The sequence below is a fragment of the Thalassophryne amazonica genome, chromosome 6, assembly GCF_902500255.1.
Source record: "Thalassophryne amazonica chromosome 6, fThaAma1.1, whole genome shotgun sequence".
NCBI classification, from domain to species: domain Eukaryota; kingdom Metazoa; phylum Chordata; class Actinopteri; order Batrachoidiformes; family Batrachoididae; genus Thalassophryne; species Thalassophryne amazonica.
The window spans coordinates 127,915,693-127,941,255 of NC_047108.1; the positions used below are offsets into that span (position 1 = coordinate 127,915,693).

Genomic DNA, 25,563 nt, shown 5'->3' on the forward strand with positions numbered 1-25,563 from the left:
ACACCCTGTAAAGGATGGCAGAGCCACATATAGACAGACAAACTCATTCACACACCTATGTCCAATTTAGAGTCACCAATTCACCTAATCTGCATGTCTTTGGAAGTGGGTGGAAGCACCCAGAGCAAACCCACACGAACAACATACAGACTCCACACACAAAGGATCAGGTGGGAAGCGATTCCCCAATTTTGTTGCTGTGAGACAACAGCGCTAATCACTAATCCGCTGTGTTGCCCCCTTAGTGTTCAACTAAAGGATATCACGATTATGATCAAAATTCACCTTGTCTGGAAAAAATTAAGGCTTTTGACCCACATGGGTAATCTAAAGCAACAGCACCCCATGACACACCAAAAAACTACCTCAGTGTGCGGTTATTGCTTTTTCTTTCTAAGTTATCTTTGACATAATGTAATAGATCAGGGTGGACTTTGGGTAATTGGATTTTAAACTCATTGTTGTACACTGTTGCTTTGTGACAGTAGCTTTGAAAACAGCAATGCCTCCTTGGCTGAGTGAATAAGTCAGCATATTATAATCTGGGCTACACGAGGTAGCGGTATAAAATATTGAACAAATTCTCTTTCTTAACTAAGAGGCAACTTCCTGTCAGCAAAGATGTCACTGGATACATAAGCTCTTATAACAGCTTCTGCTCCTTTTATTAAACATTCAAAATGTTGTTTATTATTATTTTCTTTACTTGCAGAATTATTTATGGCTGTTTAAAATATTATAAAATATGCTTGAGTGCAGATTTACTGTAACTACTAGTTACAGTAAACCTCCACGAGGTTGCTGTTGTACCGGGATTTCTCTACGTACAGTGTTCATGAGGTTGGTCTTGGAGTAAACCGTGTCTTCATTAACTACAATTACAACATGCTGTCTTTGCATTTTTATTTAATGAAAACCCAATTTTTATCTGTGTAATTAATTACTGGCTCATGACAGATGGAAACACATTTTCACGTTTTTCATTTATTAAATAACTGTCATAATTAACTGAAAAAATATATTCAAATATATTCACAAGTCAAACATCGACCACATCCTGTAGTGCAGCAGATAAGAGAATATTTAGAGTGGAATCCTGCAAATGGTGATACAAGCATCTGACAGGAGGTTTGGTTTGGACACAAATGCAAGACTCACAAACACAGCTCTGGCTGACAAACTTTAGTGGTATGACAAGCAGTGGTCGGTACACAGGTAGACAGTCCAGAAAACACAGCAGCAGTGTTATTATCATCAGGTTTAATCGTGGTCGGAACAAACGGGCAGGAGGTCGAAATCACTATGAGGCAGGCAGGACTATGGAACACAAACGAGAGCTGGAAAGAAGGCACAGGGTGCATCAATCTGGTGAAGAAACAAAGCAGAATGAGCAGTATATATGCACCCCACTGATGAGCTGAAAATTGAAAACAGGTGAGCATGGAAAGCACTAGAAAGGGGGCGTAACCAGGGAGAGAGAGAGACAGACACGCCCACCATCAAAAAAGACAGAAAGACCCAAACAGAAAAGAATCCAACAAGAAGATAAACAAAAGAGAAGACGGTCTACAGACAAAAACAGATTACAACCAAGAAATAAAAGCAGATCAAACACACCCCCTGACAGCATCACATTTGGAACAAATACTCCTTAGTCATTCCTCTTTTGAAAAAACAATTGGCTACTTGAATTTTCAGTCGGCAGCCAGGTAGGGGTCAATTGAAGAGTTATTGGTTAACAGGGTTCTAAAAAGGAATAGTTTACACCATGTGTCATGCTTAATTATCACATTATGGAGTAACATATGTCACGTGTCCCAGAATCCAGTCACAGATTCAGTCACAGATTGTCCAAACTATACCTTTTTGGAATGTTTATGATTAAACAAGTAATGTGGTGTAGTTTTCAATTTGATTGGAGCATTTGTAAATTTTGACCCCTGTGTAATTCTTCAATTGACCCCTACCTGGCTGCCCATTGAAAATCCAAGTGGCCAGTCAGTTTTTTCAAAAGAATAATGTCTAAGGTGTATTTGTGCCGAATTTGGTGCTTGTATCACCATTTGAAGGACTGTTTCAATTATCTGCTGCACTATGGCTCTGCAAGGAGTCATGAAACATACATATGAATATTGGCAGTGCACCTTTACACACGTTATTGTTGACTGAGCTGCTCTCTTTGACATCTTGAGAATTTGCAGGATCCCCAACAGGTTGCTAGATATCGTTGGCCTACAGGTAAACAGGTAGTAATTGCTGTGCAGCGCTGGTACAGAGACATTTTCCCAGTGGATTCTGGCATTCATCAGGGATGTGTTCTAGCACCTACTCTGTTCAGTGCTCACACGGACTGGTTGTTGGGTTTAGTTGTGGAGAATTTAGTTGCTTTTCTTGGCGAGGAAAGGTTTGCTGACTTTGACTTTGCAGATGATGTTGTGATCTTTGCTTAATCAATGTTTGCCCTGACTGCATCACTTGAGAAGCTGAGTGTCTGTGTTTTTAAGTTGTCGTGGATCATAGCAAATGAGACATGACTGCCTGCTCAAAGGTGGTCCATCTGACTTTACATTTGTTTTGTTGTTCCATGTTGTTGATGACAGCTCTGCTGTCCACCATGTCATAATGAAGATCTTTCAATCAGGCTTTACTTTACGTGACTTGGTGCGGTCCACGTCACATCCCAACTACAACTGAAAACCTCTCGTCAAGTGATTACTTGTCGCTATTACTTCTGTGACTCATGAAGCACACGGCTAATGCCACATAACACATTGAGGCCACCTCCATGCTGTTGAAGAATTCTGCCTCATCAGACAGCTGTTAGTTTTCAGTGACCAGACTGAAACATTTTGAGAATGAAAGGTATCAGAGGGCTGATATACCTCGCGTGCTTTTGCACAACCAAGATATAGTGGCTTGTCAGGTCATGTTGTGACTTCTTATTGACTTCAGTATGAATTGATTTGCTGATCAACATGATAGAGATGATCTCTGCAGCTACACTGATTGCACACATATATTAAGGTGTTGTTCTTAAAACTACATATTATTATATATCACATGATAACTTCTTTGTGACATCATCACTTATAATAACTGACCACAAATATTTTATGGATGAATATGAGTGTCAGTCAGATCTGTAGCCACACTAACCCTAACCTTAACTCACCCTTTGGGCGATCTATTTCCCAAGTTAATCATTTGGGGAAGTATAGCTGGTCTCCCACTGCAGATTTTTGACACGATTGGCTGTTTGTGGTGCAACCTCCCCAGGTGGTTCCTAAAATGAGGTCTAATATGTTTTTATAGGTTGTAAAAGTAGCATTGTAGGTCATTTTGAGCTATTCGAAATGTTTTTAACATATCCAAAAGAATGGTGATGTGCGGACACATCATGATCCAAAACAGTGAGTAGTCGGATGTATAGTAGAGAAGCTTGAATCTTCGACTGGACTGGGTTGCTTGACGCGAGGACGTTTCGCTTCAAATCACAGAAGCTTCCTCAGCTAAAATTCTTGCTCTGGTAGTCTGACTTCTGTCTGACCCTTGTAGAAAAGAACAAACAGAAGCCACAAAAGCTGGAGTTTTAAACCTAACCAGACCCCTCCTACCAAGAGGCAGACTGCTATAGGTAGTGATTAAACAATTGCTTTAATTAGCACCTATTGTGCTCTAGTTAGCACCCTCCTAATGACAGGGCAGCTGTCCCTCTCCTGATGGCTCCCTTGACGACTCTGCTGATGACGTGAATGACTGTATGTACTTTGTGCAGACATGTGGTAATATTTAGCAAAGTGCATGTGAACAATACAAATTGAGAATACGAGGTCTGTTAGAAAAGTATCAGACCTTTTTATTTTTTTCAAAAACTATATGGATTTGAATCACGTGTGATTGCATCAGCCAAGCTTGAACCTTCATGCGCATGCGTGAGTTTTTTCACGCCTGTCGGTTGCGTCATTCGCCTGTGAGCAGGCTTTGTGTGAGCACTGGTCCACCCCTCTCGTCATTTTTTTATTGCGAATAAATGTCTGAACGATTTGGAGCTTTGCTGCATCAATTTTTTTCCAGAAACTGTGAGAGACCTCCAGGTGGACACCGTTCGGAAAATTAATATGGCTTTCAGGGACGATTTTGTGGGGATTACACAGATTAAGGAGTGTTACTGCCGCTTTAAGGATGGCCCACAGCGTCTGAGAGCGTGCCGCGGTCCGAGCGCCGATCAACAGGCTGACACCCCGCTGAAACAACCAGATCATTTCCAACGTGAAGGCTTTGTTGATCCGGGACACGACGCGCGGAACTCCTCCACACGTCTGTCTCAATATGCCGAAAAAGTGCTGATGTCCATGTCTTTTCACAATTCCTGTGCTAGTCAGATGACATACCAGATCAAGACAGCATCCAGTTTAGAAATGAACGGCACATTCCACTGTTACAGGAGTTTTTGTCATGGAAAGAGGAGCGGAGTTCCGTGCATCGCGGTGGAGCCGCATAGCGCAAAGCAACGCCGTGATGAAGCCTCACAGGACATGTTGGGGCATGTCCAGCTCATGCTCAATTTCTCGGATAATCACACAACTGAAAAGCAACCGACAGCCGTCTGAAATCCACCTGAAAAAACTCACGCATGCGCATGAAGGTTCAAGCTTGGCTGATGCAATCACACGTGATTCAAATCCATATGGTTTTTGAAAAAAATAAAAAGGTCGGATAGTTTTCTAACAGACCTCGTAGATGGAGTGCGTTGTGGAGCAAAGAGGATGGATTGTGGCCAAAGCAGTCACGGGTGCCACCTCATCCATCTCCCTCTACCGAGGATCGGTACCAGACAGTACACACATGCATCTCACTTTATTTTACATTGGCTTTATTATTTCATCAGTGCCTCTTGAAATAAGTCATTTCTGCCTGGCTGTGGATTTGGCTGCCCAGTTACTTTTAAGCTAGGCCATGGTAGGCACTAAAATTCCAATTCCATGCAGATTGTGTGTTTATTTATTTATTTGAGAGGGAGAGAGACGGGCAATTTTATTGCAGTTGGGTTAAGATGACTGAAATGTGCAGCAAAGTGCAGTGGTCAGTGAATATGTGTGCAGGTTGGTGCATTCAAAGTCTCATCGATTGCTGACATCTTTAAATCTCCTCTGGAAATATAATATACATCCATAATAACATCAACAGCATGCAGCACTCTTCAGCAGAAGACAGTTTTCAGATGTGAACAGACACATTTTATCTTTGTGGAAAAGTGTTGTACTGCTGAGATAACCTGCTGAGACCCCCCCGTGACCCTTAATTGGAGTAAGCAGGTACAGAAAATGGATGGATGGATCGAAAAGTGTTGTAATTGCTGATGTTAGCGTACAGACTGCACATGTTGCCATTATGGGGTGATGTAAGTCAGGCCAGTCTCACGTCACAAAATGATTCAATGCATTTTTTTTAACCCACTATTACTAACCCTACTCCTACCCCCAACCCTAACCTCCCCTGACCCCCCCCCCGCTGCACTTTTAATTACGTGCAGCCATCACAGAATGAATTAGAATAAATTTGTGCTGCCGTGAAGAAAATTTTGCACTTTTCATGACAATATGATGAACCAGTTCACTAAAATGAAAAATGTATATTTTGTGCTGCTGAATCACGACAATCTGTGAGACTGAGGTGTGTAAGTAGAATTTTCAGGGAAAAAAATGAATTTACACCATTTTGGAATAAGGCTGTAGTGTAAGAAAATGTGGAAAAAGTGAAGCGCTGTGAATGTCCCCTGGATGCACTGTACAATACCTACTCCTGTGGTGGCATGGAGGGAAGTAAAAACACTTTCAGACACTTCTGTAAATACTGATTCTTGGTTGGTGTAATTTTTCTTCTTGTTGAGTGATCTTTCCCAGTGAATTAGAGAGGAAAACACAATTATTTGCTAGCTCACAGTACAGATGATTGAAATATGTGTTTTTGTGGTGGGGTAGTGGGACTGGGTTGACATAAATTGCAATGTGTGATTTGGGAGCACATAAGCGTGCACGTTTTTGTACCCTGTCATAAATCTCGGATGTGCCGTGCTTGCAGTTGCATCTTATATTTTATTTTATATGTAAGGCAGCTATTTGTGTTGCTAATGTATTCACCGGAGGAAAACACTTTGGTGTTGGTTTATTGTGATTAATAATTTCTGAAGGTGTGGTTATCTGCTTGCCTGGTGCTCACAGCCGCCACGATAATCTGCACTCCAGAGTAATCATGTGTCTGTGATGAGTGGGACACCGGCTGTGGATTTTGCCTCTGCCAGCACATCAGCTTCCACTGAATACATACTAAAAGTAATATAGGTGGAATTTTCAAAAATCTCCTCCATTCTTTCTGCATTAGCAGTGAATGTCCTGTCTCTGCCTTTATATAAAGAATAAGAGATAGCTTATGTTGCCATTACTGGTGCCATCAGAGTGACTAAATAGAAGATTGGAAGCCATTCATCCTTCTGAAAAATATATTGTTTAGACGTTCCAGACAGCATTTTGGAAGACTTCAGCAAAATGTGCCTATGGTTTCATTAATCATTATATCACTTCTGTCATATAAGGAATAAACAGTTACTTCTTTCCCACTGCTCACGTACCCATCTGCTGGTTTAGTTGAGCTCCTGAGGTGATCGTTCATCACACTGTCACAGTCTGTCGTTAGTGCTGATGGCTGAGGGTTACAAAGCACCGGGTGACACAGTCAGACGCCCCGGACGTGGTTAACTATGCTTACATTTTGAACAAGAAGAATTATTCATGATCAGTGGAAACCTGTGAGGTTTCAAATATTAATCATTTTATTTTACATAATAATTCAACACATTTAAAGATACAGTGTGTAGGATTTAGTAGTATTTCTTAGCATAAATGGAATATGGTTCATTCGCGCATCCTGCAACAGTGAAACCATGTTTTTCCATAAGCTTAGAATGAAGCATCAGAGCGGGTGCCTTCATACAGGCCACCATGTTGCTCTGCCATGTTGATACAGTAGCCCAAAAGGGACACATTTACTCTGCATTTCGCATTTTACAACGTGGTCAGAAGACTGAAGAAAAGAGGAATGAATAGTTGCTTCCCTCTACACTGTCTACTGGCTGGTAGCGCAGGATAACAAACTTGAGAACCCACAAACTCAATAAATATTACGTATCACAAGAACAGGCCATGGAGCATGTTTCCTGCTTCCAAAGAAGTAAAAATGTGAATGAAAACAAAACTGTGACTGGCAATGGTATAATGCAATCTGTAACCTCACCACTAGATGAATCTAAAGTAGCCTACACACTGTAACGTCAAAGTCCTCTCTGAGAAATTTGCTGTCCTCAAGGATGTCACAAATATGGTCCCATCGTAAAAAAAAAAAAGTGGATTTGGGGTGTGTCCAGTTCCTTTTTTGCCAACCAACCACCCAACCAACCAACCAACCAATGCATAAACCAAGCATTCAGCACATCAACAAACCAACAGATACATGTAAATAGAGTCTGTCGGGGTTCCATCCTCCTACATGCTTGGAGTGGTTCCGTTGTCACCGACTCGATGGTCCCCCCTAAAAATCAGTCCCCCTGCCTTCACTGTGCATGTGTCATTTCTGACTGTCAGCAGCAATTCAATGATTATTGCCTCATTTCTTTTTAAAAATGCACTCCAATCATCATCTATCTTAACGAGAGATATCTGAAACTTTGTACAACAATCATGTCCACATAAATTCAGCATTATTTCATAATTAAAGATGGGGGAGTGATCAGAGCGCCACAGCAGCACGTCTGACTCTGACTCTCTGAGTCTGACTCTCTACACCCAAATGATCAAAGGGAATCATGTGAACAAATATGGTGTCAACGCTCATCACACACGAAGAAAAGAAAAGTAAACCAGCATGAAATGTGATCAGCAAAGGCATCACAACATAAGTCAATGTACATACAGATTTCATTTGGCTTGCCTCTACTGGTGGTTGGTTCTCACTGCGGTATTGTATCACTTCCTGTTCCGGAGCACAGCGGTGTTTTTCTGTATCTGTTAGCTGTTTAATCTGCGCAGTTAGATTGATCTATACTCAACAAAAATATAAACGCAACACTTTTGGTTTTGCTCCCATTTTGTATGAGATGAACTCAAAGATCTAAAACTTTTTCCACATACACAATATCACCATTTCCCTCAAATATTGTCCACAAACCAGTCGAAATCTGTGATAGTGAGCACTTCTCCTTTGCCGAGATAATCCATCCCACCTCACAGGTGTGCCATATCAAGATGCTGATTAGACACCATGATTAGTGCACAGGTGTGCCTTAGACTGTCCACAATAAAAGGCCACTGTGAAAGGTGCAGTTTTGTATTATTGGGGGGGGATACCAGTCAGTATCTGGTGTGACCACCATTTGCCTCATGCAGTGCAACACATCTCCTTCGCATCATCCGTGAAGAGAACACCTCTCCAACGTGCCAAACGCCAGCGAATGTGAGCATTTGCACACTCAAGTCGGTTACGACGACGAACTGGAGTCAGGTCGAGACCCCGATGAGGACGACGAGCATGCAGATGAGCTTCCCTGAGATGGTTTCTGACAGTTTGTGCAGAAATTCTTTGGTTATGCAAACCGATTGTTTCAGCAGCTGTCCGAGTGGCTGGTCTCAGACGATCTTGGAGGTGAACATGCTGGATGTGGAGGTCCTGGGCTGGTGTGGTTACACGTGGTCTGCGTTTGTGAGGCTGGTTGGATGTACTGCCAAATTCTCTGAAACGACTTTGGAGACGGCTTATCGTAGAGAAATGAACATTCAATACACGAGCAACAGCTCTGGTTGACATTCCTGCTGTCAGCATGCCAACTGCACGCTCCCTCAAATCTTGCGACATCTGTGGCATTGTGCTGTGTGATAAAACTGCACCTTTCAGAGTGGCCTTTTATTGTGGGCAGTCTAAGGCACACCTGTGCACTAATCATGGTGTCTAATCAGCATCTTGATATGGCACACCTGTGAGGTGGGATGGATTATCTCAGCAAAGGAGAAGTGCTCACTATCACAGATTTAGACTGGTTTGTGAACAATATTTGAGGGAAATGGTGATATTGTGTATGTGGAAAAAGTTTTAGATCTTTGGGTTCATCTCATACAAAATGGGAGCAAAACCAAAAGTGTTGAGTTTATAATTTTTGTAGTTATCTAGATTACGATTTGTTTCCCAGTGTAATCTTTACGTGCCTTAACTAAAGCACTCCTTCTGCTGAATCACCTCTAAATTATTTACACATTATTCACTTTGCGTGTTTTTAGGAATCCGCTAGCTTAGCGTAGCTACTAGCTCTTAGCCGATTTAGCATGGCGGCTTCTCCTGTCTCTCCCGCACTTTTCTGCTCTGGGTGTGAAATGTTTAGTTATTCCTTGGCCTCCTTTAGCAGTAACGGTACTTGTAATAAGTGTAGCTTATTCGTAGCTTTGGAGGCCAGGCTGGGCGAATTGGAGACTCGGCTCCGCACCGTGGAAAATTCTACAGCTAGCCAGGCCCCTGTAGTCGATGCGGACCAAGGTAGCTTAGCCGCCGTTAGTTACCCCCTGGCAGATCCCCAGCAGCCGGGAAAGCAGGCTGACTGGGTGACTGTGAGGAGGAAGCGTAGCCCTAAACAGAAGCACCGTGTACACCGCCAACCCGTTCACATCTCTAACCGTTTTTCCCCACTCGACGACACACCCGCCGAGGATCAAACTCTGGTTATTGGCGACTCTGTTTTGCGAAATGTGAAGTTAGCGACACCAGCAACCATAGTCAGTTGTCTTCCGGGGGCCAGAGCAGGCGACATTGAAGGAAATTTGAAAGTGCTGGCTAAGGCTAAGCGTAAATTTGGTAAGATTGTAATTCACGTCGGCAGTAATGACACCCGGTTACGCCAATCGGAGGTCACTAAAATTAACATTAAATCGGTGTGTAACTTTGCAAAAACAATGTCGGACTCTGTAGTTTTCTCTGGGCCCCTCCCCAATCGGACCGGGAGTGACATGTTTAGCCGCATGTTCTCCTTGAATTGCTGGCTGTCTGAGTGGTGTCCAAAAAATGAGGTGGGCTTCATAGATAATTGGCAAAGCTTCTGGGGAAAATCTGGTCTTGTTAGGAGAGACGGCATCCATCCCACTTTGGATGGAGCAGCTCTCATTTCTAGAAATCTGGCCAATTTTCTTAAATCCTCCAAACCGTGACTATCCAGGGTTGGGACCAGGAAGCAGAGTTGTAGTCTTACACACCTCTCTGCAGCTTCTCTCCCCCTGCCATCCCCTCATTACCCCATCCCCGTAGAGACGGTGCCTGCTCCTAGACTACCAATAACCAGCAAAAATCTATTTAAGCATAAAAATTCAAAAAGAAAAAATAATATAGCACCCTCAACTGCACCACAGACTAAAACAGTTAAATGTGGTGTATTAAACATTAGGTCTCTCTCTTCTAAGTCCCTGTTGGTAAATGATATAATAATTGATCAACATATTGATTTATTCTGCCTTACAGAAACCTGGTTACAGCAGGATGAATATGTTAGTTTAAATGAGTCAACACCCCCGAGTCACACTAACTGTCAGAATGCTCATAACATGGGCCGAGGCGGAGGATTAGCAGCAATCTTCCATTCCAGCTTATTAATTAATCAAAAACCCAGACAGAGCTTTAATTCATTTGAAAGCTTGACTCTTAGTCTTGTCCATCCAAATTGGAAGTCCCAAAAACCAGTTTTATTTGTTATTATCTATCGTCCACCTGGTCGTTACTGTGAGTTTCTCTGTGAATTTTCAGACCTTTTGTCTGACTTAGTGCTTAGCTCAGATAAGATAAATATAGTGGGCGATTTTAATATCCACACAGATGCTGAGAATGACAGCCTCAACACTGCATTTAATCTATTATTAGACTCTATTGGCTTTGCTCAAAAAGTAAATGAGTCCACCCACCACTTTAATCATATCTTAGATCTTGTTCTGACTTATGGTATGGAAATAGAAGACTTAACAGTATTCCCTGAAAAGTCCCTTCTGTCTGATCATTTCTTAATAACATTTACATTTACTCTGATGGACTACCCAGCAGTGGGGAATAAGTTTCATTACACTAGAAGTCTTTCAGAAAGCGCTGTAACTAGGTTTAAGGATATGATTCCTTCTTTATGTTCTCTAATGCCATATACCAACACAGTGCAGAGTAGCTACCTAAACTCTGTAAGTGAGATAGAGTATCTCGTCAATAGTTTTACATCCTCATTGAAGACAACTTTGGATGCTGTAGCTCCTCTAAAAAAGAGAGCTTTAAATCAGAAGTGCCTGACTCCGTGGTATAACTCACAAACTCGTAGCTTAAAGCAGATAACCCGTAAGTTGGAGAGGAAATGGCGTCTCACTAATTTAGAAGATCTTCACTTAGCCTGGAAAAAGAGTCTGTTGCTCTATAAAAAAGCCCTCCGTAAAGCTAGGACATCTTTCTACTCATCACTAATTGAAGAAAATAAGAACAACCCCAGGTTTCTTTTCAGCACTGTAGCCAGGCTGACAAAGAGTCAGAGCTCTATTGAGCTGGGTATTCCATTAACTTTAACTAGTAATGACTTCATGACTTTCTTTGCTAACAAAATTTTAAAAATTAGAGAAAAAATTACTCATAACCATCCCAAAGACGTATCGTTATCTTTGGCTGCTTTCAGTGATGCCGGTATTTGGTTAGACTCTTTCTCTCCGATTGTTCTGTCTGAGTTATTTTCATTAGTTACTTCATCCAAACCATCAACATGTTTATTAGACCCCATTCCTACCAGGCTGCTCAAGGAAGCCCTACCATTATTTAATGCTTCGATCTTAAATATGATCAATCTATCTTTGTTAGTTGGCTATGTACCACAGGCTTTTAAGGTGGCAGTAATTAAACCATTACTTAAAAAGCCATCACTTGACCCAGCTATCTTAGCTAATTATAGGCCAATCTCCAACCTTCCTTTTCTCTCAAAAATTCTTGAAAGGGTAATTGTAAAACAGCTAACTGATCATCTGCAGAGGAATGGTCTATTTGAAGAGTTTCAGTCAGGTTTTAGAATTCATCATAGTACAGAAACAGCATTAGTGAAGGTTACAAATGATCTTCTTATGGCCTCGGACAGTGGACTCATCTCTGTGCTTGTTCTGTTAGACCTCAGTGCTGCTTTTGATACTGTTGACCATAAAATTTCATTACAGAGATTAGAGCATGCCATAGGTATTAAAGGCACTGCGCTGCGGTGGTTTGAATCATATTTGTCTAATAGATTACAATTTGTTCATGTAAATGGGGAATCTTCTTCACAGACTAAAGTTAATTATGGAGTTCCACAAGGTTCTGTGCTAGGACCAATTTTATTCACTTTATACATGCTTCCCTTAGGCAGTATTATTAGACGGTATTGCTTAAATTTTCATTGTTACGCAGATGATACCCAGCTTTATCTATCCATGAAGCCAGAGGACACACACCAATTAGCTAACCTGCAGGATTGTCTTACAGACATAAAGACATGGATGACCTCTAATTTCCTGCTTTTAAACTCAGATAAAACTGAAGTTATTGTACTTGGCCCCACAAATCTTAGAAACATGGTGTCTAACCAGATCCTTACTCTGGATGGCATTACCCTGACCTCTAGTAATACTGTGAGAAATCTTGGAGTCATTTTTGATCAGGATATGTCATTCAAAGCGCATATTAAACAAATATGTAGGACTGCTTTTTTGCATTTACGCAATATCTCTAAAATCAGAAAGGTCTTGTCTCAGAGTGATGCTGAAAAACTAATTCATGCATTTATTTCCTCTAGGCTGGACTATTGTAATTCATTATTATCAGGTTGTCCTAAAAGTTCCCTAAAAAGCCTTCAGTTAATTCAAAATGCTGCAGCTAGAGTACTGACGGGGACTAGAAGGAGAGAGCATATCTCACCCATATTGGCCTCTCTTCATTGGCGTCCTGTTAATTCTAGAATAGAATTTAAAATTCTTCTTCTTACTTATAAGGTTTTGAATAATCAGGTCCCATCTTATCTTAGGGACCTCGTAGTACCATATCACCCCAATAGAGCGCTTCGCTCTCAGACTGCAGGCTTACTTGTAGTTCCTAGGGTTTGTAAGAGTAGAATGGGAGGCAGAGCCTTCAGCTTTCAGGCTCCTCTCCTGTGGAACCAGCTCCCAATTCAGATCAGGGAGACAGACACCCTCTCTACTTTTAAGATTAGGCTTAAAACTTTCCTTTTTGCTAAAGCTTATAGTTAGGGCTGGATCAGATGACCCTGAACCATCCCTTAGTTATGCTGCTATAGACGTAGACTGCTGGGGGGTTCCCATGATGCACTGTTTCTTCTCTTTTGCTCTGTATGCACCACTCTGCATTTAATCATTAGTGAGTGATCTCTGCTCCCTCCACAGCATGTCTTTTTCCTGGTTCTCTCCCTCAGCCCCAACCAGTCCCAGCAGAAGACTGCCCCTCCCTGAGCCTGGTTCTGCTGGAGGTTTCTTCCTGTTAAAAGGGAGTTTTTCCTTCCCACTGTCGCCAAGTGCTTGCTCACAGGGGGGTCGTTTTGACCGTTGGGGTTTTTCTGTAATTATTGTATGGCCTTGCCTTACAATATAAAGCGCCTTGGGGCAACTGTTTGTTGTTATTTGGCGCTATAATAAATTAAATTGATTGATTGATTGATTGAAATTGGAAAAGTGGCTCCAGCAGATTCCAGGTACAGGGGGTTAGAGTGAAATATTTCTTTTATATACTGTATTTATACAAAATAGGAATGATTAATTTTATTCTTTAGGGCCTGGGGGAAGCTCAGCCTTTCTTGGGTAGATGTGGGGGGCAGGGGTGGGGGGCTTGGGGGAGCTGAAGGAAAAGTTTTGGGAATCACTGGAATAAAGTATCTTTATGGATGGCAGGCATAGTGGCTTAGTGGTTAGCACTGATGCCTCACAGCAAGAGGGTTGTGGGATCGCTTCCTGCTCTTTTCATGTGGAGTTTGCATGTTCTCCCTGTCTGTGTGGGCTTCCTCCGGGCACTCCGGTTTCCTCTTGTAGTCAAAAACATGCTTATTTAGGGTCTGCTCCTTTCTGTGCCCCTGACCAAGGCAGCGTCTCTAAATCTGGAGGTGATGCCCAGGCACTGATCTGTGGCTGCCCGCTGCTCCTAGTGGTTGGATTGTGTCTAACTGTAATTAGGACAATTTAAATGCACAGGACAAATTTTGTGGTATATATGTACAATAAAGGCTCTATTCTATTTTGTTATTGTTACAACAATACACAATTATACAGTGTAAGAAGATATTCGTATGCCTGAGGAGTAACAATAAACAGAAGTTAAAATGTCTGAAACCCCATAAGAGCAGTAATAAACATTAATCAAGGACTTGATTTTGTGTAAATATAAAGACAGCACCTTTGCTTTCACTTCCATTTTTGGCAAATTGAAGTCATGGATGTAAGATTTATTCTATGTAACCAAAAACTCTAAATTCCCACAAATTTCATTCACAGATTTATTAAAATTCATGTGTGCAATTCAGCTTAATGCACCTGACAGGTGTGGCAGAACAAGATGCTGATTACACAGTGTGAATATTGCACAGATGTGCCTTGGACTGGCCACAATAAAAGTCCATTCAAAATGTGCAGTTTTATCACACAACACAATGCAACAGGTCTCACAGTTTATGGGTGATGAAGGCTGATGCCGGTCCTAAACAGGTGAAGATGATCATGACTCCCATCATCACTCATTTGAGGTTGGCAATGTGAAGTCAGCTGAAGACACCAATCCTTGAGCTGAAGTGTCTGTTGCACTGTGGAGAAGAGAATCCCTTACTCTTACCTATTTCTGAGGCTGAAACCCTGCTGTGCTTTGCTGAGTGTGGTTTTGTGCTGCATCCTCCCAGGATTTAAGGTGGTTGGCCTTTAGGGTGTCCTTATACCGCTTACGCTGACCTCCTTGGTAGCATTTGGCTTCGATTAGCTCATCGTGCGGCAGCTTCTTTGGTAATTGAGTCCATCAGTGATTGTCTTTTCTGTGTAGTCACCAGGACCAGTCGTCACATGCATGGGTAGACAACCTATATCACAGATGTTTAGAAGCCAGTCGGTGAGCCACAGGTGAGAGTTTGATTAATTTAATTTTAAGTTTATTTAACCAGGTTAGCCCGGTTGAGATCGGATTCTCGTTCTGCAAGGGGAGACCTGGGCAATTATAACTTTTCCAATTCACCTGAACTGCACTTCTTTACATGTGGGAGGAAACCAGAGCACCCGGAGGAAACCCACGCAAACACAGGGAGAACATGCAAACTCCACACAGAAAGGCCACAGGTGGGACTCGAACCCATGATCTTCTAACCACTAAGCTACCATGCTGCCAGATGAGGATGGGAAAAACATGACTGCCCACCCCCCCATCAGAGGTAGTACCCCTCCCTGACACCCCACACACCCCCACAATTTATGAGGGTGCTTGCAACTGGCACACTGATCACAACGATGTCCACCTGTTCCCCTGTAGACTGATGCTCACTTCATTACCATAAGCCGCCTCAAACTAACTCAAGGCGACAACTAGATGTCTTTGGTACCATGTCACTTTGAAGAATCTTTGGGTTTAACTGGAATGACTGTGTCAAAAACTAAAACTAAGATGAAAAGTATCACTTGCAGTTTGAGGGACCCTCAGTGCCGACAATTTGGCCATGTGGCACGTTTCTATATGCACGGCCCAGCACATAGGTGCCTGAGTGTTGAGGATCCCGGTGGTTGAAGAACACCAAGGGATCACCTGGCTGTAGCAGACACATGGCTATTGTTGAGCGATGGTGCGAACTGGGGATGGATCAGTTGTCTGCCTGGATGGTTGTCATCCAAGACTCAAAGCAGTTCTAAGGTATCTTGGATACAGCAAAGTGTGACACCAGTGAACTTTCCCAACAAATCTGTGAAGAAGATTGATTAAATAACCTTTTCTCTACCTAAAACTCTCGCTCTTTTATTTCAACTCATACAAAAAAAATTGGGAGCAACAATGAAAGTGCGCTTTTTTGTTAAGTACAGTTGCATTACAAGGCTTGCAACAGGCACTTCCAAGCAACAAGCTAAAGGTTATAATACTATTTAGTGTGCAGCTCAGGATAGATGCATGATGAAAGTGATAGCTGTAGTTTGTGAACCTGTGTGCTCTGTGTGTGATTATTTTCTTTGCTTTGCACACATTGGAACTGAAATGAAAGAGTTCTCAATTGCTGAGACAACAGTCAAGGCTGTGTTTATCTACACAGAAACAAATCTCACGCTTCTGCTCTGCAGCCAAACATTATATCATTCTGCCTCGGTGATTTCAGGCTCTGGGAAGCCAAAGTTACACAAATATATATATATGTCAGGTAGGAAAGGGCAGGAAGAACATCGGTGTAACAGCACAGATGCACTGTTTACTGCACCCATTTTCTGGCACAAATATATTGTATTTTATTGCTGACCATGTTCACAGTGTGTGTTCGTTTTAAATTGCTGGTGTGTTCTCGTAGCACTTAAGTTTTATGCTTAAAATGGCTTTGTGATGGTTTGATTTATTCACCTAAACTATTGCCAGCAATTAGAACAATCTGGTGGCAGCTGTGCATTTTTAACCCCGGCTTGCAGAGCTGTCCTCCTGAAATTAAAACATCACAAATAGACAACAGATATAATACAAAACCAGTGTCATTACCAAAGAACCAAGTGAAACTCAAAAAAGCCAGTCACAGTTACTCATATAACAACCAACTAAGCAAAAATGGCATAAACACAAAAAACGTAGAATTCAACAGATTCCAGACAAACTGTTGTGTATACGTGCACCTGCCACGTGCACACTGACACAGACAGACCACAGATATCATCACACCAAGCCAACAGTGTGGCTCCAAAGCAGCTATTCTCAAAGAGTGGTCTGCGGACCTCTGGTTGTCTGTGAGCAACTCCTAGTGGTCCATGAGTATACAATATTTGCAAAATGTCATATTTTAAATAATATAGTCTAACTTAAAGGTGTTTCCTCAAATTGTTTTAAAACAACGCTATGATGAGGTGATGAGATATAGGGGAGGTGATGGTCTAGTGGCTAAAGTGTTGGGCTTGAGTCCAGAAGATCATTGGTTCAAATCCCCACCTGACTGGAAAATCACTAAGGGCCCTTGGGCAAGGGCCTTTAATCCCCTATTGCTCCCGGTGTGTAGTGAGCACCTTTTTATGCAGCACCCTGACATTGGGGTGGATGGTGAGGCATAATTGTAAAGCGCTTTGAGCGTCTGATTCAGATGAAAAGCGCTATATACTTGTAAATGCAGTCCATTTACCATTTACCATTTATGATCTATACTGCTGATGTAGCTGCAAGCCAGCTTGGAAGCCACAGCATGCCACAGAACAAGGCCAAGGGAGCACATTCAAAATCTGATGGTCAAAAAATATGAGAAATCAAACACAATTCAATTAATTTCAATTTATTAAATTTATATAGAGCCAAATCACAACAAAGTTGCCTCAAGGCGCCTTCACACAAGTAAGGTCTAACCTTACCAGCACAAACAACAAGCCACAGGCGAGAGTGGTAAGGAATAACTCCCTCTGATGATCTGAAGAAGAAACCTCAAGCAGACCAGACCAAAGGGACGACCCTCTGTTTGGGCCATGATACAGACACAAATTACAGAACAAATACAGGACATTTTGGGAAGAATCCATGCTGATGCACAGGGTTGGAGGCCTGCACCCCATTTTTTCTTTTTTCAACAGCAGAAGCTCTCAAGCTATGGTCACATTAGCTACAAGAGACAGAAGCAAAGTCACAACTTGCCATTCATTTTCAATTAGAATGGGCGTGCCTCATCAACAGACAACAGATGCTCTACTGCCAGCTAGGTGAGGCTAAAATAGACCCGAAGTCTATTTTATGCAAATAATGGGTGACACGACATGGTAACTGCTAGTCAAAGTGATTAGACACATTATCTGGTAGTTCGCTGGAACAAAATAATCTAGGATGATGGAATATGCGCCAAAACAGCTGTGTTTCTGTATAAACCTGTTTCTAAATGTAAGTGAGAAATAAACACTTTGAAATAAAAAAAATGGTGTTTTTGGAACCACACAACACCTCTGAAGTGTTTTACTAGACATCTTACACAGATGTAGTGGGTTCAAACTCTGTGTTGTGTTTCCCCCCCTCACGGCGCAAACTGACACTCTCCTGGACAGGAGGCAGGCACTCTAACCACAAGGCTAAAACCCATGGTCTGTTGCCAGAGCGTCTTTTGGCGTTGGGGTGTGAGGTTTTCTCACTACATATGCACAGCGCTCCGGCTTGCTTCCGTCACACCAGCACACCCCAAGAACACCCATCAAGCGACAAAGCCAACTGCCTGCTGCCATCATTGGTAGCTAATGTGTAGGGTCAGAGAAGCATTTCACCCGGAGCAGCAGTGAGAAATCTGTTGTCCCTGTTGGTAAATGATATAATAATTGATCAACATATTGATTTATTCTGCCTAACAGAAACCTGTTACAGCAGGATGAATATGTTAGTTTAAATGAGTCAACACCCCCGAGTCACACTAACTGTCAGAATGCTCGTAGCACGGGCCGGGGTGGAGGATTAGCAGCAATCTTCCATTCCAGCGTTATTAATTAATCCAAAACCCAGACAGAGCTTTAATTCATTTGAAAGCTTGTCTCTTAGTCTTGTCCATCCAAATTGGAAGTCCCAAAACCAGTTTTATTTGTTATTATCTATCGTCCACCTGGTCGTTACTGTGAGTTTCTCTGTGAATTTTCAGACCTTTTGTCTGACTTAGTGCTTAGCTCAGATAAGATAATTATAGTGGGCGATTTTAACATCCACACAGATGCTGAGAATGACAGCCTCAACACTGCATTTAATCTATTATTAGACTCTATTGGCTTTGCTCAAAAAGTAAATGAGTCCACCCACCACTTTAATCATATCTTAGATCTTGTTCTGACTTATGGTATGGAAATAGAAGACTTAACAGTATTCCCTGATAACTCCCTTCTGTCTGATCATTTCTTAATAACATTTACATTTACTCTGATGGACTACCCAGCAGTGGGGAATAAGTTTCATTACACTAGAAGTCTTTCAGGAAAGCGCTGTAACTAGGTTTAAGGATATGATTCCTTCTTTATGTTCTCTAATGCCATATACCAACACAGTGCAGAGTAGCTACCTAAACTCTGTAAGGGAGATAGAGTATCTCGTCAATAGTTTTACATCCTCATTGAAGACAACTTTGGATGCTGTAGCTCCTCTGAAAAAGAGAGCTTTAAATCAGAAGTGTCTGACTCCGTGGTATAACTCACAAACTCGTAGCTTAAAGCAGATAACCCGTAAGTTGGAGAGGAAATGGCGTCTCACTAATTTAGAAGATCTTCACTTAGCCTGGAAAAAGAGTCTGTTGCTCTATAAAAAAGCCCTTCGTAAAGCTAGGACATCTTTCTACTCATCACTAATTGAAGAAAAATAAGAACAACCCCAGGTTTCTTTTCAGCACTGTAGCCAGGCTGACAAAGAGTCAGAGCTCTATTGAGCTGAGTATTCCATTAACTTTAACTAGTAATGACTTCATGACTTTCTTTGCTAACAAAATTTTAACTATTAGAGAAAAAATTACTCATAACCATCCCAAAGACGTATCGTTATCTTTGGCTGCTTTCAGTGATGCCGGTATTTGGTTAGACTCTTTCTCTCCGATTGTTCTGTCTGAGTTATTCTCATTAGTTACTTCATCCAAACCATCAACATGTTTATTAGACCCCATTCCTACCAGGCTGCTCAAGGAAGCCCTACCATTATTTAATGCTTCGATCTTAAATATGATCAATCTATCTTTGTTAGTTGGCTATGTACCACAGGCTTTTAAGGTGGCAGTAATTAAACCATTACTTAAAAAGCCATCACTTGACCCAGCTATCTTAGCTAATTATAGGCCAATCTCCAACCTTCCTTTTCTCTCAAAAATTCTTGAAAGGGTAGTTGTAAAACAGCTAACTGATCATCTGCAGAGGAATGGTCTATTTGAAGAGTTTCAGTCAGGTTTTAGAATTCATCATAGTACAGAAACAGCATTAGTGAAGGTTACAAATGATCTTCTTATGGCCTCGGACAGTGGACTCATCTCTGTGCTTGTTCTGTTAGATCTCAGTGCTGCTTTTGATACTGTTGACCATAAAATTTTATTACAGAGATTAGAGCATGCCATAGGTATTAAAGGCACTGCGCTGCGGTGGTTTGAATCATATTTGTCTAATAGATTACAATTTGTTCATGTAAATGGGGAATCTTCTTCACAGACTAAAGTTAATTATGGAGTTCCACAAGGTTCTGTGCTAGGACCAATTTTATTCACTTTATACATGCTTCCCTTAGGCAGTATTATTAGACGGTATTGCTTAAATTTTCATTGTTACGCAGATGATACCCAGCTTTATCTATCCATGAAGCCAGAGGACACACACCAATTAGCTAAACTGCAGGATTGTCTTACAGACATAAAGACATGGATGACCTCTAATTTCCTGCTTTTAAACTCAGATAAAACTGAAGTTATTGTACTTGGCCCCACAAATCTTAGAAACATGGTGTCTAACCAGATCCTTACTCTGGATGGCATTACCCTGACCTCTAGTAATACTGTGAGAAATCTTGGAGTCATTTTTGATCAGGATATGTCATTCAAAGTGCATATTAAACAAATATGTAGGACTGCTTTTTTGCATTTACGCAATATCTCTAAAATCAGAAAGGTCTTGTCTCAGAGTGATGCTGAAAAACTAATTCATGCATTTATTTCCTCTAGGCTGGACTATTGTAATTCATTATTATCAGGTTGTCCTAAAAGTTCCCTAAAAAGCCTTCAGTTAATTCAAAATGCTGCAGCTAGAGTACTGACGGGGACTAGAAGGAGAGAGCATATCTCACCCATATTGGCCTCTCTTCATTGGCTTCCTGTTAATTCTAGAATAGAATTTAAAATTCTTCTTCTTACTTATAAGGTTTTGAATAATCAGGTCCCATCTTATCTTAGGGACCTCGTAGTACCATATTACCCCAATAGAGCGCTTCGCTCTCAGACTGCAGGCTTACTTGTAGTTCCTAGGGTTTGTAAGAGTAGAATGGGAGGCAGAGCCTTCAGCTTTCAGGCTCCTCTCCTGTGGAACCAGCTCCCAATTCAGATCAGGGAGACAGACACCCTCTCTACTTTTAAGATTAGGCTTAAAACTTTCCTTTTTGCTAAAGCTTATAGTTAGGGCTGGATCAGGTGACCCTGAACCATCCCTTAGTTATGCTGCTATAGACGTAGACTGCTGGGGGGTTCCCATGATGCACTGTTTCTTTTCTTTTTGCTCTGTATGCACCACTCTGCATTTAATCATTAGTGATCGATCTCTGCTCCCCTCCACAGCATGTCTTTTTCCTGTTCTCTCCCTCAGCCCCAACCAGTCCCAGCAGAAGACTGCCCCTCCCTGAGCCTGGTTCTGCTGGAGGTTTCTTCCTGTTAAAAGGGAGTTTTTCCTTCCCACTGTAGCCAAGTGCTTGCTCACAGGGGGTCGTTTTGACCGTTGGGGTTTTACATAATTATTGTATGGCCTTGCCTTACAATATAAAGCGCCTTGGGGCAACTGTTTGTTGTGATTTGGCGCTATATAAAAAAAATTGATTGATTGATTGATTGATTGGCTAAAACAAATTTATCATCTAAATGGGCAGCTCTGGAAGCAGTACAGCTCAGGAAGATAAATAAATGTTCATAAATATTATTAATAATGTAATTATTAATAATATTAATAATATTATTAATATAAATAATTGGAAAGATTTTTCTTTTCTTTTTTTTTTTTTTAACCAAGGCCAAAATTTTGCCATCGGGTATTGCGAAGATTTTGCATCCGTCCATACATCTGTCTGTGTGTCTGTCTGTCCATCTGTCTTTACTCAGCATAACTTCATTCCTGTTATTGCCAGAGTCTTCAAATTCACAAGGAGCATTCTTGGGACACAAACAAGTTCAAAGATGGCTAATCTTGACCTATTATAAGGGGTCAAAAGGTCAGATTCTTTCAAGACACTTTCATTGATCACATGCTCATACTTTAGCATTGCATTCTAATTTTTTTTTGCTGTTCATTGTCATCATCACTGTCTGATCTACTTTGAATTTTTCATCGTTCGGACATTTCACTTCAGTAAAATAATATTTCTGATTATTTAAAGATTATTTTAGCATTACAGAGACATATTATAAGGAAATCTGATGAATAGATAGTAATAAAATAAGCAGTCTTTTTTTGTTTATGGTTATGTGGGTCCCATTGCCATGCACGTGTGTTGTTTTTACATTCACTGTTCAGCACTTGGTCATGATGGCGGTCTGTGCATGTCATTCTCTGTACTATTGAACAGAGAGTGTCTATTCAGTTATATTTAGTTCAGTGGCTCAGACCACCCACCACCTCCACGACGCCCCCCAGTACCTGCTGTAATTCAAACCATGTGTATGATGAATGCTGCCAGGAAATAATTTCATTAAAATATTTATTTCAAGCCAACATCCACACCTGAAGCAAACACGATGAATTCAGTGAAATACCTTAAACATTCGTGACTGTCACACGTCACGCTCCTGTTTTTGCTCATCGCATGTATCCCAATTGATTTTAATTTCTAAAGGCTGTGTGCGCCTCTGGTTTCAGTTGCTGTGGTGACTATTGTATTTTCGTCTGTGGAATGAAACTAAGCTCATTTAGTCTGTCACCCCCTGTCAGTACATTTCTGCGCCGGCTCTACAGAAGGTCACAAATGTAGCAGTAATAGTGCAGCCAAGAGACAATAAAGAATGAGTCTGAGGTCGTTGAATATTAAATGTGGCTTTCACACGGATGACAAGCATAAGAAACACCCTCAATACATAAGGATTTATTTGGCAGATAGTGCTGACAATTATGGTATTTGTGTTGTTGATGTGATTGTATTTAAGCTTCTAATCTCCTCAAAAATAGGATTTGGTATCTGGGTATAAGTACCAGCACCACTGGGCCTCTGTAAGACTTAATACTTTGAAATATTGGTGTGGTGTCGCTGTGCTATTTGAGAATTTCTCTCTCTCTCTCTCTCTCTCTCTCTTTTTTAATTTCTGAAAATTTTGCACCCTGTCTTGTAATGTTGAATCTGACAAATCTGCATTGACATAATTTTACATCAAAAAATGTATTAAACCTCCATGCAAACAAGCAGCAACTGTAACTGAAGGTTCTTAAAGTAAAGCTTTCTTACAATATTTTGGTGTAGCATCCCTAGTTATAAATATAACGTAATGCAATGCAAAAAAATACCCTCAACCATATGAGCATTGTCTTCTTTATCCCAGTGCAAAGTGCATATATAATGTAGAAAATTATAAATTTATTGTTATTTACATGAATTATTAAGATCCCACTGTCTTGTCAATTTGTACATGTTCAATAAAGCCCCTCAATCAATCAATCAATCATAAACAATATTTATGTGTTATGAGCTTTTGACAAGAGCGAAGTTAGCTTTGAGTTAGCAGAAGCTAACTGCTTGCTGCAAAATGTCATTTAAATCACTCAAGGTGTTATCAGGTTACAAAAAGGGGTTTTCAGTTTTAGAAGTGTTTATTTCTTGCTCGCTTTTACACAATATATGACAAAACGGAGTTTGCAGCTAGCTACCAGCCTATGACGTCACCATGCTAACGTCCATTAAATGTCTTGTAAATAAATTCACAGGTGTTATTAGGTTCTAAAAACAGTCTTTTCAGTTTTAGAATTCTTTATTTCTTGCTAGCTTTTACAGAATATATAAGAAACATGTCATATAAACACATAAATGATGCGTTTTTAGAGAGACCTGCCACTGACATCACGGTGCCGCTCTACTCTGATTGGCTGTTGCACCTGCCACTCAAGAAAAGGAACATATTGTAATGAATATGACTTTTTAACCTCTTAAAATATCACTTTAAATAGGTCAAAGTTAGCCATGTTTGAACTTGTCTAAGGTCTGTGTCCCAACATTGTTCCCTGTGAATCTGAAGACTCTGGCAGTAAGAGGACTGGACTTATACTACTGAGCACAGACAGACAGACAGACAGACAACAGACGAACGAACACAAAGTCTTCACAATACCCGATGGGCATACACCCCTGGCAATAATGATGGAATCACCGGCCTCGGAGGATGTTCATTCAGTTGTTTAATTTAGTAGAAAAAAGCAGATCACAGACATGACACAAAACTAAAGTCACTTCAAATGGCAACTTTCTGGCTTTAAGAAACACTATAAGAAATCAGGAAAAAAAATTGTGGCAGTCAGTAACGGTTACTTTTTTAGACCAAGCAGAGGGAAAAAAAAATATGGACTCACTCAGTTCTGAGGAATAAATTATGGAATCACCCTGTAAATTTTCATCCCCAAAACTAACACCTGCATCAAATCAGATCTGATCGTTAGTCTGCATCTAAAAAGGAGTGATCACACCTTGGAGAGCTGTTGCACCAAGTGGACTGACATGAATCATGGCTCCAACATGAGAGATGTCAACTGAAACAAAGGAGAGGATTATCAAACTCTTAAAATAGGGTAAATCATCACGCAATGTTGCAAAAGATGTTGGTTGTTCACAGTCAGCTGTGTCTAAACTCTGGACCAAATACAAACAACATGGGAAGGTTGTTAAAGGCAAACATACTGGTAGACCAAGGAAGACATCAAAGCGTCAAGACAGAAAACTTAAAGCAATACGTCTCAAAAATCGAAAATGCACAACAAAACAAATGAGGAACGAATGGGAGGAAACTGGAGTCAACGTTTGTGACCGAACTGTAAGAAACCGCCTAAAGGAAATGGGATTTACATACAGAAAAGCTAAACGAAAGCCATCATTAACACCTAAACAGGAAAAAAAAAACAAGCTTACAATGGGCTAAGGAAAAGCAATCGTGGACTGTGGATGACTGGATGAAAGTCATATTCAGTGATGAATTTTGAATCTGCATTGGGCAAGGTGATGATGCTGGAACTTTTGTTTGGTGCCGTTCCAATGAGATTTATAAAGATGACTGCCTGAAGAGAACATGTAAATTTCCACAGTCATTGATGATATGGGCCTGCATGTCAGGTAAAGGCACTGGGGAGATGGCTGTCATTACATCATCAATAAATGCACAAGTTTATGTTGATATTTTGGACACTTTTCTTATCCCATCAATTGAAAGGATGTTTGGGGATGATGAAATCAAGATGATAATGCATCTTGCCATAGAGCAAAAACTGTGAAAACATTCCTTGCAAAAAGACACATAGGGTCAATGTCATGGCCTGCAAATAGTCTGGATCTTAATCCAATTGAAAATCTTTGGTGGAAGTTGAAGAAAATGGTCCATGACAAGGCTCCAACCTGCAAAGCTGA

The 25,563-nt window shown here is 41.0% G+C and overlaps 1 long non-coding RNA gene across 1 annotated transcript; it reads left to right on the forward strand.

Moving 5' to 3' along the window:
• The first annotated feature begins 5,177 nt into the window (after positions 1-5,177).
• Positions 5,178-24,380, forward strand: LOC117511742. The gene is made up of 3 exons (XR_004561065.1): positions 5,178-5,259; positions 11,934-11,939; positions 24,370-24,380. It is a non-coding gene; the product is annotated as an uncharacterized LOC117511742 (long non-coding RNA).
• The last annotated feature ends 1,183 nt before the right edge of the window (positions 24,381-25,563 follow it).